Genomic DNA, 19154 nt, shown 5'->3' with positions numbered 1-19154 from the left:
GACGCTTCACTCTGTAACATCTCTCCTACGACGCAAACCCTGATTGTCGCTATTAACAACTTTGGAATATTATACAAACGTATGGGATATCAGCAGCGGGAGTCTTTTTGACACTAATAAGACAGGTGTTTTGTTACAGAAATATCTCGCAGTGTTAATGTGTTATATCATTACAGCAGGTTACACTCCAGAGTTCACCGTGAGTGCGTGCTTGTGTTGGCTCATTCCTCTTTGACATTTTCCTCTCCAATCATCCCCCCCCTCCCTCTGAGGTGCGAGACAGGTCTTAGCTCATCATCCGAAAGCCTCCCCTGAGTTGAGAGACAGGCCGCGGTCTTTAAATTGCTCCTTCGCCCTCGGGCCGCGTTCATGTGAGGATTCGGTTTTAGGGTGTGACAATGAGGATCATCTGGCTCAAATCAGCCCAAACAATCACGGTTCAGCGCCCTGAGACAGACAAGGCGGCCCAGACATGCCGTAGAGAGAGACGCTGACAATGCCATCCAGGACGGTCCCCTGTCTGCGTTATCCGTCTTTATATTCCAGCAGATAAGAAGACGCTGAATTAATTACACTAAAGGGATCTCTAAAATGCCGGATAGCTTAATGCCATTCATGTCACGGCAGCGCTGACAGAGAGATGTTCCTCCTTGTTGTCCTCGCCACCGAGCTCCTCTTCAAAGGTTATCAGCCGAAATTCCAAGGCAGGAATCAGAGAGACGAGGAGGATGAAATAGATTTGAAGAGCTTTGATGAGAGAGACTTGCGATGAAATAAGCTTTCAGAGCACAAAAGGCCTCTCTCCACTCCTGTTCTTTTGCTTTCTGTCACTCTGCGAGATCTCCCTGCTGCCAGCGTCGCACACTTCAGCTTTGAGCCGTGAACCCAAACTGGTGTTGCAGCAGATTTTCGTGTACAGCGCCGCGTGCTTGTCTCTTTCTGTTTCGCTCGTCTTTACCCTCTTTTTCTTGAAACGTCAGCCATTAGCGTTGTGTGCAGACGGTGGACCAGCTTCAGCAGCAGATACCCCCGCCAGCCCTTTAACATCAAGACATGTGAGGAGTGATGAAAGGAGAAAGAAAATAAGTAAGATGTCATCTTTAATGTCAAACACCAAATGTGAGCTTTCATTATATTCACCCCCCTCCTCCTCCTCCTCCTCCTCCTCCTCTCGTCTGGCTCCTAAGCAGTGCTGTAACATTAGCCGAGTAGCTTGGAGCGACACCCTGTCAGGTAGAGTTTAGAGACTCTGACACAGGATCCAGTAACCCCTCGACAGGGTGAGTGTGAGCCAGAGAGAAACGGCAAAGAGAAGGAGACCGACAGAAACGGTGAGAGAGACGAGTTGAAAGAATAGAGGCGACTGATCGTGACAGTCCGGAGCTGCTGTTGTCTCATGTGACCGGCTGCTGCCAAGGAGGCCAGATTTGAAATGTTTGAAAGTTATTCAGTCAATGCTTTCACAACTAGGGTCAGGGCTTTCCTCTAGAACAGAACATAACAGCCTTTAAGCATTTTAAACTTGGCCAGGTCCGTTCCTAGATCAGTTAAAGTTCCCATATAGTCTAAAGGTCTGTGTCCATGTGTAGTGTGATTATAGATCAGCTCTAGCTTCTATAGTAATACTGTGAAAGTATCAAAGCCTCAGTCCACAGAGAAATGCACACAGCCTGTATTCAGAAACTGAGCCTTAAAACCAGCCGTCAGGACTTCTGGAACTTTGTGATGTCACAACAAAGCAGTCACCAAGCCCCGCCCACCTGGACCCACCATCCGAACTTGTACAGGATTTGGTTTCCTTGAGTGATTTTACCTGAAATCTGCTATATATTTATTGGATCAATTAGAAAACAGTCAGCCAATCAGAAGAGAGGCTCAGAGCCTCCTCTCTTCTGATTGGCTCACTGACCTGTTTTTACTAGAGCTGCAGAGAGAAGCCTGAGAGAGGAGATGTAAAACTACACTGAGACGGTTTTTGGTTCTTAAAAACACAAATTTATCTTCTTATGGATCAACACTTCAAATAGGAAAAGTGTAAAATATGGAACTTTTAAATTATTTTTTTGTGTTTCTAAGAGTCCAGACTGAACGTGAGGTGAATTTCAGAAGCATATTTGCATCCAAAGTTTATATCATAGGGTTTTCACCACAGGTCAGAGATTCCTTGTTTGAAGTAGCTGAACAAAAAATGAAAATGATTTCAGGAAAAGTCTCGGCACTAATCCGACGTATCTCTAAACAATTTTGAGGAATCACTGTCAGTTCTTGGGCTGAATTCCCTCGATCTACACCTATGACACCTTGACTCCATATCATCTATCCTCCTCTTCCTCTTATCTCCTTCCACACTTTTTCTTTTTTTTTTTTTGACTTTGCACACAACTGAATAGTTTTTTCCTTTGGCTCGGTGAAGATATTACCCATCTGTTCTGTGCTGGAGTCTGAAATGACTCTTCCCCTCCCTCTCTCTTTGTTTTCTGTTCATTTTGCTGCCTGTGCACAAACATGTCTGCTGTCTGCCTGCCTGGCAGCCAGCAGGTTTGAGGCCTATATTTAATCACCACAAGGCTTAACTCCCTCCGTCAGTGACGGCTCATTTGACGTGGCGGCCCTGGGCTCTCTCTTTCCCGATTCGGTGCCAAATACAATAACTCCTCTCTTTCGTTACCCTGCTGTATTTTATAATTTAGCTATTTTTCAATGTCAGGGCCGAAGCTTTTGAAGAGTTTTTATTGAATTTCCTGCTGGCCCCTGCTGCCGGGGCCATTTTTTCTCTCCGTGAAACCGTTCCTCGTTTTGCATTTTCTCTTTTTCTTCTTCATTTCAACACAGTAAAAAAAAAAGAAAAAAGAAAATTAGAGCATCGTTTCATCAGATATTAAAGACAGTGTCTCATTGTTGCCACCATGAACGTATTAAACCAAAGACTCAGCATGCAGAAAATCCCCTGCATATTTACTATTAAAGGTTCTTGTTACTCCTCGATCTCCGCTGGGTAAAATTATCTAACCCTCCTCAGTTACATGTGTTCACAATTCTTCAGCGTTATAAATCTTCTTCTGAGCTGTCATGAGTGTCTTGAAAGTATTAAAATGCCTGTTGTTTGACCAAATGGAAAGAGAGTGGATTCAAACAATACTTCACTCTTCCTGTCTCCGGGTTCACAGAAGTTAATGCGTTTGGCAGTAGCAGATGCCGTTCTCCCTTCTGAGTTGTGTGCAAGAATGTCACCCAAGTCTAATCAAATTACGGCTGTTATAGCAAACGTCAAACCTTCACTTTGGATTTTCGCCCCTCGCCGCTGACGGTTCCTGCACCTTCTCGCTCCCTTTTTGTTGTGATAAACCCGAGATAAGACCTCAATGAGAGCATGTGTGGGGAGGGTGTGCTCTTTGATAATGTGGCTATGGATCATTTGGTTAAAATCAGTGTGTGGAAAGAAAGGGTTTGTCTGCTTGTGTGTGTGTGTGTGTGTGTGTGTGTGTGTGTGTGTGTGTGTGTGTGTGTGTGCGTCAGCTCTTGTGACCTCTTAATATCGCATCACATGTCTGATCTTATTCTTGTCTGCCATCTGAACTCCTGTCATGTGCTCCTTTTGCTAATCTGTCACACTTAATCTGAGCGGAAAGAAAAACTTGAGAGGAGAGCCTCCAGTGCCCCGGGAACGCTTGGGGTTGGGAGAAAAAAAGCGAGCGGAGAAACAAAGGCAGAAGAAGGAGAAGAAAATCACAACGGCGTTGCATTTCAGGGGCATGAATGGCATCAATGATTCGCAGAGGGGGATAAACGGGGTGAGAGAAAAGAGGGAGAAAGACGAGAGAACAATGTGTCTGTTGTTCTTTAATCTGAAGTAAATCATCTGTCTCTCTCTGGCTCTGTCAGGTGTTGAAGTTTGCTCTCATCACACAATGCTTCAAGGGTTCGCCCGGTACAGTGCTGTCCTAATGATTCAGTCAGCTCTCTCGCTTTGTCTCATCCTCCTTTTCAGCGATCTGCTTTGGTTGATTTCATCAGATCTGAAGCTAAAGATTTCTCTCTCTCTCTCCGCTCACTTGTTACGTTGATGGTTATTATGATCAATTATTGTTTTTCTGAGATGTAAAAAGTTTCTCAAGGTCCAATATTTATCAAACCTGGAAGAATTACATTTTAGAAAGCTCCAAAGTACTAATGTAAGAGTAAAAAATTCATATTTGCTGAGTGTACAGACAGACTATGAGCAACAGAAAGGTAAAAGGCCCTCCGCCCCTCCAACAGAGGAAAAGACTCATTTTTCATCTTTCTGCCGCCATTTTGCATCGATCTGTAGTCGTTTGTGTTTCTCTTTTTGTCTGGTTTTGCGTTGTTTTTCATCTCTCTGATGTCGTTTTCAGTCTCTTTGCGGTTGTTGTGCGTCTCTTCGTGGTCATTTTCTGATCATTCTGTGAATTTGGTGCCACAGAGACAATTGCAAACAAAATCAATGCCAGATTTATTCTTGCTCTCGTTTATTTGCACGCCTTCAACTCAACACTCAACAACTTTCAGTGGGATCAGATTGTGAGAATACAGATTTATGTATATGTGTATACTGCTTTTAAATGGTAAATACTTGGGTGTAAAGTCAATGTCATGTTAATAATAAACTACCAAAATGAGTTATTTTTGTTTGATATAATTCATAACAGAGGAAAATAGTGCATTACACTGAACATGCATTTGTAATGTCAGTGTAAAATGTAATTTGGCATGCATTTGTTATATCCTGACATGTGCTATTATTGGAAAAAACCCCTCATAAATGACATGTTATTGATTTCAGATATTACCCAGCTCAACTGACTGCAGCTTTCAGCAGCTCATGATTTAGAGTCAGACGTGTTTTGTGTGTGAAATCTGAATCTGCAAAGCAACTGCAGCCTTCAAATAAATACAGTGGAGTAAAGAGTAAATATGGTGGAGTAGAAGTCTAATGTATCTCAAAAGTGCAGTCAGGTGCAGTGCTTCATTTTTAGCTCTGATATTTGTCCAATCATCGTAAACATTTTCTGTGATGAATAACATGCATGACAGCGTTCTCGACAGCCAGTAGAAATCACTTCTCGGCTTCCAGATTCTTCTCACTGCTTTAGATTTGTGTCCTTGGAAGATCATGAGAGTGCCGAAAAGTCAAATGTGTTGAGATTGAAGTCGTTTCAGACATCAGTTCCCTAACGCGAACCATGAGCTGGCTTTTTGTTCGTCTGCCAGACGGGACAGCTGCTCGGGGTGCAGCTGAGCTTCGCTGCGCTTCTCTCCGGGTGAAAAGTTCATTTCCAAAGCGCCATAAATCACATGTGTGAAAGCAGCGTTACCTGAAGTTCATTACCTCGTATTTCTGAAACACATAAACTGTAGGTGTTTTATCAACTATGACCCATAAAACATAATTCTATAACTATTGTGTAACTCTTAGCATCATAAGATTAGATTTATTCAATCAGTATTTATACAAATGAATCTCTGACGCCGGTGTCGTAACCTGTTGTGTTACAAGACGGCAGGATTTGTTGGGTCTTTGCAGACAGTTAGCTGGAATCTGAATTTATTAGCTCAGAAACTTTTCTCTACTCTTTCAGTCAGTTTCATTTTCCATGTAAATCCACATGACCCCAGTTCTAATGACTGTACGAACAGTTATGAGCTAGAAAAGTACCTTGGAGTCAGATCATCTTTGCTGCGGACTGTATTTAGTTTCCAGTATGTTGCCAAATGAACAGCTCAAGGCTTTCAAGAGACATTAGTAATGTTAGGTGAAGTCAAAGTTAAAGAAATTGTTTGGCTTTTGGCTTATTTGCTTCTTTTGATGAGTTAGATGAGAAGCTGCAGTGAGTATGAAGCTAAAGTCAGGAGCTTTTTAGCTTAGCTTTGTATAAAGTGAGCTAGCCTGGTTCCAAAGAAAACAAAAAACACTTACAAGCAGCTCTGAAGTTCACAGACGTGTAAATGTTATGTCTCGTTGGTTTAATCCAGAACCAAAAACATAACATTGATCTGTTGTGGTTTTACAGGAGAATATGTGCAGCTCTGTTTTGATCTATTTCTGATTTCTTTGAGTCTTTGAGTCTTTGAGTCTCTGCACCGGTGACATCTCAGTGACGCCTTGACGTAACGTAATTGATTAGAATATGGTGGTCAAAGGTCAAAGGTCAAGGTCATTGTCACCTTACAAAACACATTTTTTATATCCAACTTCACTGTGATTTCATAATGTTCTGCAAAAACGCTCATGCTGCAGCTCAGGAAGGAGAGATTTAGACCATATTTCCTGCAACCTGGCTGCTTGGTGGAGGCAAACAACTGCGAGGAGGTTAAGCTAGTCTTAAAAATAAAACAAACAAGATACAGCATGCTAATTACTGAGCTTTAGGGGCAGATTTTGGGTTCATATGCTAAGCTAAGCTAGTTACAGCTTTATATTTAACAGACAGACGTGAGAGTGTCTCATCTAACTCTTGCCCAAAAGGCAAATATTCCCAAAACGTCAAAGTAGGCCATTAATGCAGAGCCTGTACAGCTGCACATAAAGAAGCTTTTTAGCGTTCACAACGTTCATGTAAGAACTGAAGAGCCGACCTCATTTTGAAAAGACTTATCAGCGTAGATTCGGGTCCTCTGTGCCCTAAACGACGTCATTCACAACTTTATACCCGGAGATGAAAAGCACTGGACGGTTGCCTCATTTATAAACACATTCTGTGTTATTGCATTCAAAGCCCCATTAAATGTTTTATGAGAGGAGTTGAAGTTATGGACTCCCACAAAACTGAGAACATATGGCAGCATGTGGAGCCGCTCTGTTCTTGACCTGAGCTATTGGCACCAGCTCGCTTTAATGTGTCAAATTAACCCAACAGTGCTGCTGACAGAGCAGCGCCGACCTCCGTCAGGGGACGTCTTCCTCTTTTGTGTCGTCTCCTTCTTGTCACACGCTTCACAAATTGGCCATTTTCAACTCACCGTCGCTTCGTCTCTGGACATAATTTTCCTCCTGACTTCCTCCTTTTTTCACTTGGCATTGAAAATGTCCCTGATTTTAATGTCTTGCGACCAAATAATGGCAGGTTTATACGGAGGAGCCATTCAGCTCACACAGCAAATTCTTCTCTGTGGCACTTAATGTCATCAGCGTTTTGTCACTGAGGACTATTATTGCTCTGCTCTGCACTTTGTATAATGGTTGTTCAGCTCAGTCAGTCATGTGATACTCATCACTTCAACTAATACATTTTAACATTGAGTCTTTTATTCTAAACACACACAACAAAAATCCTGTATCCGTTCATGAAGCCAAATAGATTTGAGGAAATTATCCTGCACTCGTGTGTTTGGTTTCCATTCTTAATACACAAGTTAGCTTAGCTTTGTTTAAGCAGTTACTGGAATCAAGTAGCAGCTTTGTTCAAAAATACTTCACTTTAACAGTTGAAATTACGTATTTAATGTTCGACTTTCTACCTTTAGTTTAAATGTGCTCATGCCACTCAAGAAGACAGGGGGTATTATGGGAATTCAGTTCGACAATTTTACTGAGATGGCTGCGTTGGCACAAGGGGGATCCTGACACAGAGGGCTTGTGCAAGAAAAGGTAGCAGCTAATGGGGATCCAAATACATAAACTGAACTCGCTGTGTTACGCCATTACCAAGCGTGAGCTGCCTCCTCCAGATTTGGAAAGGTTTTTGGGGGCAAACCTGAAATATGAGCGCTGCAGCTAGCTTTAGCATGCTACTTGAATATATACTGGACTAAAGGTTCAGCCACACCAGCACGTGAAGTGGTTAAGTCAGTTCATTGCATGTTTATAGCTGCAGTTAGTGGATTAGCTCGCACGAGGAGAGCAACTCAAATATCTTGGACGCTTATTGTTTTTGCTGTTGTCCAAAAGCAAGTTATCACGACTGATGATCTTTGAGGGAGTGGAAGGTCAGGTAGTCCAAAAGGTAGGAAGCTATCGTCACTGTGCACCTTCCCCTGCTGTACTTACTGTATAAACTGCTCCACACAAGAGGCATGTTTCTTTTAGACGACTGAGACTCAGTCCATGGTAGAAATAGGTCTTTTGAATTAACGTATTGTCCTGTAAGTGACGGAGCAAACCTTCTCTTAGTGGTAGCAGGTTCCTGGGTGGTTATTGTCGGATGGTTGATTAGCTCTGGAAAGGCCTTCCTCCAACACCTCTCTCTCTTTCCTCAACTATTTCAGTCACTTTTCATGTGAACAACCGAACGCTGTTTTAACAGTGTCACATCTCTCTGTGGTCTGGCAGCACGTCTCAGTTCTGACAGACCGTAATCCGACCCTAACAACAACTTCCCTGCATGTCGTTCCTGTGTCACCAAGTTTCTAACACCACTTTCTTTTCTCACAAGGATGCGAATTAACAGTTTTTGGTTTGACTGGGCCTTTATTTGTCTGTCACTTTAAGGCAGTGGGAGAGCATTATCCGCTGTAGCAAGAAGAAAAATATGTGGAGGAATAAAAGCTGCAGGTGTGCGGTGAAATATGTGTGGCTAGTTAAGGACTGTACGGCGTGTGTGTTCGCCTCTCCACCTCTCCTGTGTGGGCGTTGATATGTCGGCCTCCTGTCGCTGTCGAACACTTCACAGAACTCCATCAAAGAGAAAACAGAAGAACAGAAGAGCAGAGAGGGAGAAACAAGAGGGGGGAGGCATCAAAGGCCGATTCTCCCCACTGTTTCCACATGCTGCAACGTCCCAGTGGTAACAGCTGACAAGCCCCTCTATAAACAGCCTGCTCAGATCCTGCCAGCAGGATGCACCCATTCGAAAGCAGTTTGCTGCCTGTGCTTTGTTTATTGAAGTGCTGCCTGGACAGCAGGGCAGCACGAAGAGGGGGAAGAGGTGGGAAGAGTCAAAACACAGAGGGCGCAGGAATTAGGAAGGTAAGAAACATAAAATGAAGGGAAGTAAGGAAAGAATACATTCTTTAATAAAACCTTAAAGCTGGACTGGAAACGCTGAAGATTCAAAAAACAAAGGGAAATATTGTGAAAAACCTTTTACACTTGAGGTGAAAAATTTGCGTATTGACAAAAGCAAAAAGTGTAATGGAAACAGACTTAGTGAATAAACCTTAACGTACATGAAGCAGGAGACTGTAACCTTTTATACTGTACCCCATTAATATATGAAACAAACATAAATCCCATGTTTCCATCATCTTTTCTAGTTATATTTTCACAATTTTGAAGTTTGACAGGTGTTCTTTTAATTAAAACATCTGGTTGTGCCGTCTTCTGGAGGGAAATTAGCGCCACCAACCAAAGACTGCAAGTAAAGATGGACGTAGCCTCCATGACGTCACTCAAAGGTTTTCTAAAGAGCGGTTTTGAAGCTCAGAGTGAGCTGCCCCACTGTCGCCATCTTGGCAGTGCCTGACTCCGCCTCCTCAGGAGCTGGTGGAGACCAAACACAGAGCTAAAAGAGAAGGAACACTGGACTTAGATTGATCAGGTTGACACAAACATGAGTTAATGTTGCTCTGTAGCAGCTGTTCACCATAACTTTAAAACAACATTTATACAGTTTCTTCCTCCTTTAGTTTGGGTTCTCCCCCGTTATCTGAACTATCCAACAAACACACAGACAACTTGTAAGTCTTTTCTGTTGTCGCCTCTATTTGACTTTTTTTCGTGCAAGAGATGCTGCTGAAAGGCCTGAGAGAGTTCCAGGTAAATATTTGCTGTCAGACGAACCGAATGATCTCCAGCGAGACAGAAAATGTTTTGTTGTCAGAGAGACCAAAGAGAGCGGAGATGTCTTTTCCAGATGTCTCTGTCGATGAGTGTAAACAGAGCGAAAGCCTGCGCTAACTCCAGTGGGTGAAAGGTGTGACTTAACATACACGTCTCATCCCCTCCACATCAAAGGCTTTTTTTTCCAGCTTCAAGCAATCGCTCCACTTTGTGTGGCAACAGGTTTTTCTCTCAGCTTTCATTGTCATTTCTTAACATCCTCCTCTTCCCTTGTGTATCCTTTCGTCAAGGCTTGCTTCATGTTTTTTTTTTTTTTTTTTCTTCGCCTCAGGATGGGTTGTTGGGAAAGAGGAAAAGCAAGAGTCAGCTCTGAGAAGCAGAATAACAAACAAATGGACATGCTCCTACAGATTCCACTTCTTATTACAACTTCCACTTTCCCCTCCAAGATCCAAAAATCAAGCCTTGAACTGGTCCAGCTCTGCCGACACTACTCTGTCTGTGTGTGTGTGTGTGTGTGTGTGTGTGTGTGTGTGTGTGTGTGTGTGTGTGTGTGTATATGTGTGTGTGTGTGTGTGCGTCCCTGTCACACTTCAAAGATCAAAAAGGTGAACATGACAGAATAAGACTGAGTTGCATTCCTCTCAGGTGATGACAGTGATAATCCACAGGCAGTCTGGATTCAGCCGAGCATGGATGACAAGGTTGGAGTGACACACTGACACACACTGGCACACATTACCTGAAACCCTCCCATTCGCCTCGGGCCCTGCGTTGGAAAAAATATGGGTCATGGGTGAAGACTACAAAGTGTGTCTTGCTTCAGCTGCACACACGCACACGCACACACACACACACACACACACACTCTGCGTCTACAGCTCTAATCCTCCCTGTCAGACTCTGTGACGAGATGATCGACAGATAGAGGAGGGGGAAGTGGCGTTCAATGTTAAGTGGCAGGGTGACAGCAAAATGACAGTCCTGAGGCAGCACACGCACACACACACACACACACACACACACACACATGCACACACATGCACACACATGCACGTGGCAAAACAATAATCACACAGTCCCTTCAATGTTCCACACCCTTTACTGGTAGCATCTCACCAGTGTCGTCTGGTTCACATACTGGTGACTCATAATGTTTCCTTCTGCACTTTAAATAAACAAAATAGATTTCGGGAATGAGTTGTGGAGACACTAAGAAGCCCATTTCTGCCATAAAAAGAAAAACAAACATAAGAAGTTAAGATGATGAAGATAAATACACCTGTAGGAAATAAAATTGATGAGATACTAAATCGAGATTTATGAGAGTAAGTCAGGCTTCTGTAATAAAAGTTAAAATAGTGAGATAGTGAACCAAACTGGATTTATTATTTATAATCTTGATTTAAAAGTCAACAATAATCAATATTTTGACTTAGTAGCTTGTAATTATAAAGTATTAAGTCACAACTCTGAGTTAATATCTCATTTTGTATAAGTATAGTATCTCATCTCTTTAACTTTGACGTAGTCGCTTGTAATTTTGATGATTTTTCAAACCAAAAGTTTGACTTCGTATCTCGTCTCTTTAAATTAGCGATCTCGGAGATCTCACCTTCATCTTCTTCATGTATTATATATGTTTTAATTTGTATCCACAAAGCAATCTTTACTCTGTTTGTGTCGGTTCTCACTGTTTGGTTTGAAAAATATGGCGTTTTAATAATAATTTTTGAAATCCAGCTAGCGTTAGCAGCTAGCCTGTGCTTTCACGAGACAGGTGCATGATGGTTCTAGCTTGATCAATATAGCGTATATCTTTTGTACACTACACTTTGGTGTGCCTCACCACAGGTTTCTAGTGCACTATAAAGTGGATAAAATTTACAGTTGACTACAAAATGGCTGATTCACTTGTGATTTGTGATTTTGCATTTGAGTCAAACCATTCAAAATACAACTTCTATATGATTTCACCAGTCTGAGGCTCAGTCACCACTGTGCTTCCTCACTCTGTGATGGATAGCGACTCTAAAGACACTTATTTAAATGAAAATCTTTGAGATTGCCACTTCAACTGATTAAGTCAAAATATTGTGACTATTTCATCAGTTGTTTTTCTTCCGTACTCTTCTCGAAATTCTTCAAATATCCCATCTTGAGGATCTCTGTTGTCCTCACCCGACTGCAAGTCGTTTCTTGGAACCAGAAACCAACTGGGAATGATAAAAACCTTTAACAATCCCAGTTAAGCACCGGTGCTGGGAGTCACAGCTCCCTAATACCTTGTGTACTCTCCACACGGGCCGATGTGCCAGAGGCAACACCCTCATTTGTCACTCTGTCAGAAAGATGGCTGCCGCGCTGGTGCTGGTGGGGATAATATAAAAGGAGGTTAGATCTGCGGATGGAGCGGTCTGGAACAAACGAAGCCTCTGTCTCGGGCACGATCGCAGGAATGGCTTTGATTTATTCACAGCTCATACGTTTGGCAGAATATTAATTCACGAGATCAGAGGTCAAAACAAGGATACATGGTCGGTCGTCACAGTTTGTGAGGTCAACGGTGAAATGAGAAGGAATGTAAGTTTCCTACTTCCCTACAAAAGGCCTTTTGTCTCTATTTTCTCAATTATGCATAAAGTGGACGGGGCATCATGTATTTCTACTTTATGTTGACTCCTTAATGCTTTTGTGAATTGTCAATAATGAGATTATTGTCCGGAGAGAAAAAAATCAGGAGAGGAACAATTTGAATAGTCAAATAGGAGATGGACACACACACACACACACTGAAACACACACACACACACACTAAAACACACACACACACACAAAAACACACCGCACAACCCGCTCTTGTTGTATCTTGCCCTCCCCCCCCCTCCCCCTCCCATCATCGCTTCTCTTCCTGCCAAATCATTTCCACCGAATCCGTTTTGATACGACATCACAGCGCCCCGCAAAGTGAAGATAATCCTTGACATTTTTATCATTCACCCCCCTTTTATTTAGTCTGCGCTCTGCTCGCCTGTCTTGTTTGCTGATAAAATCTGCCAGCCGATGCAAGCCTCGGCGGATCACACATCAAAAAGGTCCATTTCCCCCCAGAGGGTGACGAAGTGTCAAAATAATATTCCTCTGTGTGCTCTGGGTGGCAGCCTAATTTAAAAACTTCATTTGATGATTGTAGCCATTTACATGTTGGTTGACTGTAATGTCTGCATCAACCCCTGTTCTGATTTACTTCATGACAAAATAATTACAATTAAAAAAGAAAAAATGATGACAAATTATAAAAGAGTCATACGAGCACTTCAGAAACGAGGAGATATTCTGCTCAGGTTGGCGTCGTCAAGTTACTGTGGAAGTCCATGTCTGCCGTAAAAAAAAGTAAGAAAGAGAAAATAAAAAATAGAAAAACAAGACAAAAGTTTGACTCACTGGTCAAAATTATAAGGTACAACAGTAACTCTACTGGTGCTGTGTGGACGACCATGGATGTCATGTTAAAGGTTAAAATAATTACAATTAAAAAAGAAAAACGCAGCAAATGAAAAAGATAATAAACTTTTTTCTGACAGTGAAATGGACAAATATGACAGCAGACCAAAAAACAACTTGGATTAGAAGTTCAGGTTAAAGGTCATTGAGTAACAACTGAAGCTTGTTTTTACCAAGAAAAGAATAAAATAACAAAAAGTAAATAATAAAAAAAGAGAAAAGAAAAGATTGGCTGAGTCAAAATGATGAAATACTGAATCTAGTGGAAGTTTATGGAGGACCACAGCTGCCATGGTAATAGTTATAATGATTGTAATTTTTACAATTAATAAATAAAAAAGATAATAAACATTAAAAGATAAAGGTTTGTTTCACAGTGATATGGAGAGTCCTTCAAAAACAAGTTGGAGTAGATATTTATATTTATTATTCTATACAACAAAAAACACTCTTATAATAAATTAGATTAATAGTTAAATAAATAGTTAAACAATTAGTTGATTGATTTAATCAGAAAAACTGAATTGTAATTTCTTTTTCCCTTGACTTTTCCTTTTAGATTTCCATTTTCCTGTTACCATTTATTTGACCCTCTTTGTTGTTGCCATGGTAAAATGCAGTAAAACAGTGAAAAGTAGGGGTGAAACAAGCTTTCTGATTGGCTGTAGAGGTCAAAACTTTATTGTTTGTAACTCTTCTGCATTGTTTTCTTTTCCTGGCACATATGAGCTTTCATAAGTAACAGATGAGCGACAGTATGAAGTGGAAACGGTTGGACTGTGTGCACACTGTAGAACAATGAACTGTGTGGCTTATGTCGCAGCACTGCGATCCATTGAAATAGACGAGATTTACACAACAATAATTCTCCTGGGCTCAAGCATTCAATAAAAATATTTGTGAGTGTCCAGCTCGACTGTAACAGACTGTGACAAAGCTTACACTGCAGTGAAAGAAGATACGAAGAAGGACAGAAAGCTGGGGGATAAAGAGCCAAAGATACGTGGCCAAAAATCCTCTCAGAGCTTCAGTTATGACATTCTGACTTGATGATGAAGCTCATCTGTCTATGGTAATACAGAAAAAGCTCCTTTATCTTAGAAAGTATAATAGCTTTTTGCCTGTCTGCCCAGTGTTTCCCAACATTTGGGGCTTTTCCCGCATTAAGGAACAAACTTTTCCCAAATGGTTCGGTGGAATGAGCGGCTCCGGCCAGGCCACGGTTTTGAGTTTAACAGCAGTGAGCACAAACACTATAAATTTACAGACACAAGAGAGAGTTTTTTAATAGCCACTCAACTTTGCAAAGACAATAACTCTCTCAGTCTTACTTTCTCTCTCTGAAATGCCCCCGCTGTTTGCTGAGGTAGCTGGAAGTGCTCAGCGCTCATTCTGACAAGGTGCTTTGAAATACCAATCACTGAGTTTATGCAACGGAAAGGGCTCGTAAATGTGTCGAGGGGGGAAATATACAACGCTATACTTCAAATTTTTTTTTTCAGGTAAAGAAGTAGAGTTACGGTCTCAGCAGCGTGTACACCTTACAGGTGATATAATATACGCTCAGTCTTGTTCTGGAACTCGTTCATCACGAATGACAGCAGAGGAAAGCGCTTTAAGTCGTGTTATCCTCGTGACAATCCCCTGTAACCTCTCTCGCCAACACCGTCCACATGTATGCACAAGGACACATACATGAACATGGATATATGAGACACTGAAAACCTGCGCAGGCTGGACGTGGCCAGAGCTGTGAGTAATTTACAGCACCATTTGGCAGGAAGTGAATAGAAAAACTTGCATTTTTTAACTCACAAAATGACACATAAAAGTGTAAGTCTCTTTTACCAGATGTGTCAGGCTGCTCTTTTCCAGCAACCATTGAATTTCTTTCTGCTGAAATGACAACTGTGGCTAGCTGGCTAATTAACGAAAGCCCATAAGACCTTTAAATATGAAGCTAAAAGACTGAGGCTACGTGTCTGAGGCAAGACGTCAGCGTCCTGTTTGGATTCTTGTTTTAGGAAAAAAACTCGAACAAGCAACTCAGGTTAGATTTATTTTGAATTGTTCAACATGATTAAGTTAAATTTAAGACTTCTTAAGATGTTTTAATACATTGTACAATAAAATATAATATTCATTTCACAGTATTCACAAAGTATTCAGGTATGATGGCAAACCAGTGGATTCATGGCCTAGAATTATTTATTATTATATCATGTTTATTTCAGTTCCTGATTATAATATTTAAGGCTTTTGTCAAGTAAGATTTAAGGTTCTTAATGTGGCAGCACAAAATAATATTATGTAAAGCGAGTTCAACCTGAACAACTATGTGCGTCATATTTTTTTTCAACCCTCTGAAACGACCCACTTCTAATAGCTCCCCAACGGCCTTGGTTGCCATAGTGACAGTAGGTCCTGGTTTTGATTAAAATGAGTACCTCCTTAACATTTGACGATCTTTGGTGCCATGGTTACAATAATAATAATTTTTTGTTGACTTTGTCTCTCTTTATACGATGTCACTGCACTTTCCCTTCACTCCTGTCATAATTACTCCGGCCACTAGATGTCGCCTAGCAACAAAATGTAACTATGGGTCATAATAACCTGCTTTTTTTTTTGTTTTGTTTTGTTTTTTTTACAGGAGGACAGTCTCAGCTAGTTCTGCTCCTTGGCCTTGGTAGTAACAGTTGTTTACTCCCAGTTAGCTCGTTAGCATTGTGTGCTAACGTTTCTAGTTTGTGCTGCATTCAGGCAGAATGGGAAGAACAATAAAAGCTCTGTCATGTCCGACTTGGGAACTTATTATAGTCTCATCTTTTAAATAGCCTAAATTAGCTTAATTTGTGTATTTTTTCCTTTGAAAAGTGAAACGAGAAACAAACAAAGAAAAGTGTTTTCCTTGATAAGCTGAATTGATTGCATTGCTGTTAATATTAGATTTGATTTGCCTTTTAGATAACATGTGAAAAGTTTAACTTTTTTTTTTTTATCAGAAGTTATCAACACCTCCAGCAAAGAGCAGGAGGAAAAAGTAAGAGTAATCTGTGTTTATGATTCAGAGAGGAATCACGGTGTTATCATACCCTCTAAAAGTTCATCATACATTTGGAGCTGGAGGGGAAACTGTCCTACTTCAGCAGAAAATCTGAGGTCAGCACAGAAAATATTTCACGGCATGTCAGAGCGCTCTGCACACGGTGAATAATGTTCAACATGACACTGTAATGCTTGTTCAGGTGAAAAACGGTTCCCTGCACAACTTTCTGGGGCAGTGGTAATAATATTCCATCCGAGGGAGGGGATGTGTGTGAAATATGGCACTACTTCACATTCATGAATTCATCCCGGAGAAATAAATTAGACCCCAGACAATCTAACAGTCGAACTTCCTAAATAGAGCACTCTGTCATCACAAACTAAACGTAAGTATGGAGGGTGATCAGCAGAATAATTCATGGTTCTTTACATTTTGGCTTCAGGAACAGGGCGACACGGTTGCACATGTTCTTCAGAATTAGCCGTAAAACATACTGTAAATAATCACCAGGCGCAACAGGAAGACAAAACGCCACTTTAATTTGAAATAATTCCTCATCCTCTCCAGCTCTCTGATGTACTACACAGTCCTAACATGAACTGCGTCCTTTATCTTGATCTCTACAGTCAAATATCATGCGTAAAATAAATTAGATCGGTGCAGCCGGGTGAGGATCATTTGTTTGAAGTGACATGGCTGATAAGCGTTGATTTACTTGCACAATAATGGCCTTTTAATTGAGCCCTTCTGTCCTTTGTAACATCCAAACCTGACAAGTGGTTTGACAACAGCGCTTTCTCTTCCCGCTCTGTGACTGACAGGCACAATATGGTCGCCCTCGTCACTCCCAGCTTCCTTCAGCTGTCACAACGCTGGAAACCGGACACCTTTTGCCTGTGCGACAAACTTACCGTCCGACAGAATTTGAAAATTAAAGTGGTTATCCCTTTGGAAGATGCAGAGTAACTGCAGTTCAGTTTGATTTTACTCGGGGACACTGTGTTACATGCACGCTCTTGGTTTGATTTATGTGTAAGGACAGAAATACAAATAAAGAAAGCAATCTCATTTACCACCTTCCACTGTTGCCATAGTCTGTTAAACCACAAGTCAAGTGTTATGACAGACTTTGTCTGCCTCGCTGGCATGTCTTGAGGGAGAGCAGAGGAGGCGTGTGGTGCGTGCTGAGCGATGACAGATGTGGGACGAACGCTGAAATGCGCCTCTCGTTCTGTAAATGGTGTGTTTTTGGGCTGGAATGGCTGCTGCTGACCGGTGATTATGCGGCTGTGTGCACGCAGGAGCGCAGCCTATGTTTGGTGTAGCTCACATTTGGCTTTCTAAATGGTGCGTGGATTCATTCCTGACATTTATGAATGAGGGTTGTGCTGAGGGTTAAGTAAATAAAGCCATCAAAGTGAGGCTGCATGCGAAGGAGCAAAGAGTCACCCTCACTGCTTTCTCCCCCCCCCCTGTTGATCTGTCTAAATAACCCACAGGGTTTTCTATCAAAGTAACTTATTGAACAGGGTGAATCAATGCGTGACATAGGGTGAATCCTGGTTCAGTGCCCTGTTAAAGCTAACTGCTTCTTCTTTGATTTTATAGACAGGTTCAGGATTAATGGGAATCCAGTATGAGAGCAATCGACTTCTGTGTCGCCCTCTTTCTCATTATTAACACAAGGCATCTGTGCAAGAGTGTTTGATGTTGGAGCTCTTTCTTTATTAGTGTGAGACTAAAAAAAGCAAAGCTGTATTTTTGGTATACTGAGCATGTGATTTTTCAGCCTGACAGTATACAGTATTTTTACAGGCCACACATTAATGCAGTTTGAAGGGTTTCACTTCTTCTTCTTCTTCTTCTTACAGTTTGTCTGTTGTTCCCTCCTTCAGTATGTTGTGAAAATGACAGTGTAGTTTCCTGTTGTACCACTGAATTTTTCATTTCTGCTTTTCTTGCTTTTTGACGAAGGACTCGATGAACTCATGATTGTATTTGTGTACTGCGCAGAAAATGACATCTGTGGTTAATAGTTTGCTGTTAACGTCAGTGATACGTTTGTTCACACTTTTGCTTCCTTTGTTCAGCAACACGAAGATAATTTAAAGTTCACTTCCCTTAATGATAAACTGTAAAAACACTATTAGATCAATAGCCATCTCCAAACGTTTAATGAATTTCCTCAAATTTTAATCAATGCCATGTTTGTCTCGATGAGCATATTAGCTCAGGAAACAATCCATAATATAGAAACCATATTGTATTCTGTTAACATTCGACCTTTAGCTTCTAAACATAAATTCACTCTTTAGTTGACTGTGAGTAAATTTGAGTAAATGTAAACAGGTGTTTTGTTGTAATAAACTCTCTATGATTCTCCCATATCGTGTGAGCAAGATGGATATCATGCTTCAGATAAATCTGCAGCATAAACTCTGACAAACGTGGTGAGCTCGGCCTCCTCGTGTGTTTCCATCAGGAGGGAGATCAATGCTCAGTGATTGCTTAGCCGCTGTGTGAAGTGAAGGCTACAGGGAGCAAGGGAAAGGTTTGTTCAGCGCCTCAGGGACTGTGTAGTCACAACCAGTTTCCCTCCAACAGTCAGGGAAAGGTCCACCAGATCTCTAAAACGCCTCGCTGTAAAATGAGAAGCCTTTAAAAGTGTCTTAACTATTTACTTAAAGTGTTTTTTAATAATTTAAAAGGCTTCTCATTTCCAGCCACTTACTGTTTTTTCATATGAAGTGACAACTGTCGTTATAGCAGATTTTATCAGCTGTAGCTAGCTAGCTAATTGACGTTAGAAGAATATGAAATATTCATGTCATGACTAAACACATAATGCTTACTGTAAAGAACAAA

This window comes from Seriola aureovittata, chromosome 18, assembly GCF_021018895.1.
Source record: "Seriola aureovittata isolate HTS-2021-v1 ecotype China chromosome 18, ASM2101889v1, whole genome shotgun sequence".
In the NCBI taxonomy this organism is placed as follows: Eukaryota; Metazoa; Chordata; class Actinopteri; order Carangiformes; family Carangidae; genus Seriola; species Seriola aureovittata.
This window is presented reverse-complemented; position numbering follows the sequence as displayed.